At 41.5% G+C, this 4,679-nt stretch overlaps 1 non-coding gene across 1 annotated transcript; it reads right to left on the reverse strand.

Moving 5' to 3' along the window:
• Positions 1–4,133: 4,133 nt before the first annotated feature.
• On the reverse strand, positions 4,134–4,265 carry LOC114614889. Its single transcript, XR_003710400.1, has one exon. It is a non-coding gene; the product is annotated as a small nucleolar RNA SNORA17 (small nucleolar RNA).
• Positions 4,266–4,679: the final 414 nt, after the last annotated feature.

Below are 4,679 nucleotides of genomic sequence, written 5' to 3' on the forward strand. Positions count from 1 at the left end.
AAAAGACCAAACTAGAGAAGATTCTCAAGTCTCCCATCAGGGAGAAATGTTAACAATGTAGGAAGCATAGACATAAACTTCTCAGATTTTTCATGATACATTGTAAACATGTATTTGAATTGCACCCATAAATAAGAATCAATGTTATACGTCAATTAGAAACCACATCAAACCAAACCAAACAAAATGAAAAGCAAACCAAACCAAATAAAATCCCCAAACAAACAAAACCCAAAACCAGAGAACCAGGTGGTTATCTGGCTGCTAGACTGCTTGCCAGTTTTTGGATTCAATACTAACACTTGAAGAAAAAGAAACAGAACAAAAGGATGAAAAGTAATCATAAAAATAATAATTTTTAAAATCATGTTTAAAGTATATCTGTTTCTTTTTTTGCAAGGAAGAGATGTACTAGAGAAAATTTCATCATATGCAAGTATGGAAATTCCATAAAGAAACTTTAAACAATTATTGTAGACTAACAAAATTATAACCCAACAAACATCCTTAAACAAATTATAAAAATAAAATGATACATACTCATTATAAATCTAAGACAAGAGAAATATGAATCCCACAAGAACAGTGTGTAAGGTAATTAACTTCTATAACAAACTTCAGCTTAACAGGATCTGCCTGTGTGTCCAATGGTTGGGTCTCTCTCTAGGAGGTCAGTCTCAGGCACCCTGTTCCAGAGACTACAGCTCAGACAATGAGATCAAGCACCAACTAGCTGCAGACAGGGCCTATGAGGTATGCCATGTCAGTAAAAACAAGGCCTCAGAGTTTTCCTCTAACAGTTAGAAATGAAACCTACATATAATATATATAGGTTAGAAAACTCAAGAATTATATTACAGATTGAATTTTAAAATAATTTATAAACAGTTAACTATTAAACATAGTTTTTCTTCTTTGGGTTTTCTCATGTCTGAGTAGGCTTTTATTTTTTACTAAGACTTCTCTTTTGAGAAGGAAGGGAAGACGATTATAAATATTTACAACAACCATGGCACTTCCAGGCACAGAAGGTTGGTTTAGATAGTTTCTTTATAAAAATATTTTTCTTTCATGCTCAATATTGTTACTTCTCCCACATTACAACTATGAATTTTTCTTTCTCTTATTGTAGAATATTGGAATTCATTATAAATCCTAGATTTATACTTTGAAGTTTAATGTCTCCATGCAGACAAAAGGAGACACACATAACACATGTCATCAGAACTTACAGGCCCAGCAGCAATTCCAAACATCTTCTTTCAGAAATAGGAGAAACTGGAAGAAAAGTACATTTCAGCCTTATCAGATTAAATAATCATTACAGTCGGTTCTGGAAAAGGAAAGCAGATTTATATCTTGAAATTAAATTACCTTGCATTGATTTTATTAGATTTTTTTTGAGAGCTGACCTAGATTTCTGACAAAACAGCTACTAACTAACTCAGTACAGAATTTCTTCTCTTGTAGTAAAATATTGAATATGTTTACATAAAATATACTTTGGAAATGTAGTATAGAAAATATTTATTAACTACAAATATTTCTTGAAAAGTTAGTTATGCTTATAGAAGTCAGATTATTTATTCATTTATTTTAACTTTATTGGTTCTTTGTAAATTTCACATAGTACACCCTAATTCCATTCATCTCCCCCTCCCCTGTACCCATCCTCCACCCTTGCAAACTTCCCTCCGACAGAGGGAAAGACAGTCTCATTGTGGAGGCTGTAGTGTGTCTCAGTGTGTCCCACAGTGTACCCTTCTGTTTACACATCTCTGCTTGCTAATGTTCATTGCAACAACTCATTGGTCTTATATCAGGCCTCTGGCTTTTGCTACTCTATCAATACTTGATTGCTCTCCGATATTGTCTTGTTGCTATGTCGTGGAGATCCTGTAGTTTTGGATCTGTAGGATTCTTCTTCTTCATGTGTTCTAGAAGTTCATAGATGAGGTCGATATTGGGGTGGACCAATTCAAAGCTCTGAATCTGGGCCTGAGAGATATCTGAGCTGATCTTCCCATAGTTGTCCAGCTCTCATGTCCTCAGGGCTGGCAACCCCACAACCAGGGAGGTACCCTGTTGCCCAGGCTCAGGGCCTGCTCTCCCTAGTGCTGCAGCCTGTAAGAGATAAGGCCAACTTTCCTGATGTCATGACCCCAAAGTCACCTCTACCAGGTACCATAGGTGGCAAAGGACAAGGATGGAGGATGGCATTTCTTTCTTGCCAAACTGCCACACAGCAGACAAGTAGGGTCAGCTCTCTCAAGCTAACACCCTTGAGGCTTACTTACCCATGCCCTGTCATGAGGGTCAGCTCTACTGTGATTCCCAAGTCAGGCAAAGGGTCTACTCTCCCAAGTACTGCCACAGGTAAGAGGAAGAGCCAATTATCAAATTCTCTTGTCCACCATTAGTGCAAAGGGCAAAAGCAATGGGAGGGGCTCTCTTTTTCACCAATGCCACTGCAGGTCAGACAAGTGGCTCAGTCAGCTCTCCTATGCTCATACCCTCAGGGCTAGCTCACCTGCAAAGTCCACAACCAGGACCAGTTCTACTATGCTGTCCAAAGAGGTACGAGGTTGAATCTTTGAAGTGCTGCAGTAGGTATGGAGCAGGGCCAGTTCTCCTGCTCTGGTAACCTTGGGCCCAAGTCTTCTGCTTGCTATAGATGGTAAGGGGTGATGTGTTGGACATCTTTGCCTCACCTTTGTCACCATAAGGCTGACAAGTGTCAGGGCCAGTTCTCCTATAGTCAAACTCTTGAGAGTAGTTCACCTCCAATTCCTACGATGTGTGGGTCCTGCTCTCCTGAGTACTGCAGCTGCTAGGGCCAGGGTCAGCTCTCCTATTCTTATGCCCACAGAGCCAGCTCTCCAAGGATGCCCAGGTAAGGGATGGACACATTTCCTCACAGCCCTCAGACATCAGCATATCCCTGGGTAGCAGCCTAGACCAAAGACATCTGCCTGGGCTTTGATGGTCACAGAGCTCTGCTGTTGCTGTCTATGGACCATTATGACGCCCAGTGGCAGCACAGGCCAGGACCCCACCAAGGTCCTAGGTGCTATCACTGGCTACTCATGTCATTCATTCCTCACTGCTGTTGAGTCTCCAGTTCTGCTTCTCTTCATCATGCCTACATCCTTCTGTTTCTCTTTCTCTTCCATCTCTCCATCACTTACTTGCTCTTCTTGGTGGTTCCCAGGGTCTCTGAGTTTCTGGGGTCATATCAGGAACAGTCTCAGGAGTGTTATACACTACATGTACTCTTTTGCTCTATGCACCCCATGTCTACTTTCCCTTCAGGATATCCAGGCTTGTTGTGCACTGAGCTGGGCTGGAGAGAGGGAGGAAAGGATGTTTAATCAGGTGCAGGTGAGAACCATACAGGATTTTTGTCATTGATGAGTGTACAGGAAAAGAACATACCCAGGAACAGCATCTGAGAGCTAGTTTGGTTTGTCAGAAAGAGGGATATTTATGCCCTGAGGAGGTGGCCAAGCTCTCTGGGGCAAGGTTTGTATAGCTGTGTACCATTGGCCAGTTCAGAGGTGTTGGAAGATACTTCATCTACACATGCAGGGACTGTAAGGTGTTGGAAGTTGAGAGGGGAAGCTTATAAGGTCAAACAGGGAGTGACGCCTAATAACTGTAAAGGCAATAAATTATTCCTAAGGCTGATGGTAGGGTGGCTGGCTTTATGACACCAAGTTGGCTGAGGAGAGGGAACCAACTTCTCCCATGCTCATATTTCAAGTATCTGGTTTTGAAACTTCTTCCATCCTTCCTCTATAATCCTGAGCCATTATGGTCCCCCAGCTCTAAGCAGGGGTCACCTTGGCCATGGTCTGCCTCCCCAGGCCTTTGAGGCACCAGACCACACTGATGGGCATCTTGTGCTTACTCCTTGTTCCTGCTGCTTGCATGACCCCATCTCTGTCTTCGGCTCACTCCCACCCATGGTCCATGGTCCCAGGAGGAGTTCTTTAGTCTCCAGCTCTCTCCACACCCTGAGAGCCTCCAGGACTGATCACTGCTAGACCGGTGGTTGTCTCAGGGTAGCTACCTGTTTGGATCCCCTGGAGCAGATTGGTGGTCATCTCAGGCTCACTTTTTGTTTTTCAGGAAATGTTAGGCTGCCAATCATTCAGATGTTCACAGGTCAGAACACTGAGGGTAGACATAGCCTCTCTCCACTCTGCCACCTACTGACTCATGTGTGACCCAGCAGCCACACCCCCAATGCCTCTATGGGCAGGTCAGATTATTTATTTTTAAATGGAGAATTCCATATGTTCATACTAGTGTATACATTCACAATTGCATACATAAATTTCAAAATGTCAAATATTTTTTCAATGGAAGTTCCATTAAAAGGAACAAAAGCAAATGCTACCTTTTTTTTTTTGACACAGGTGAACTCTTAAAGTTCCTATTAAGAAAATATTTGTCAAGATGGGATGAATATAAATATGCATTTGGATTTGGGCTTTCAAATAAATGAAAAGTCTGAACCTTTTTTACTGCAATGGTAATTTTTTGTTCATCTTTTGTGAAGTACATGTTGTCACACGAATACATCTAGGACCACAATATAGTCAGAATAATATAGGATATTTTAGAAGTGATGGATGTTTCAGAGCAAGTGACTTCTGACATTGCCCAGTGTGTTT

This window comes from Grammomys surdaster, unplaced genomic scaffold (assembly GCF_004785775.1).
Source record: "Grammomys surdaster isolate TR1022 unplaced genomic scaffold, NIH_TR_1.0 126531, whole genome shotgun sequence".
In the NCBI taxonomy this organism is placed as follows: domain Eukaryota; kingdom Metazoa; phylum Chordata; class Mammalia; order Rodentia; family Muridae; genus Grammomys; species Grammomys surdaster.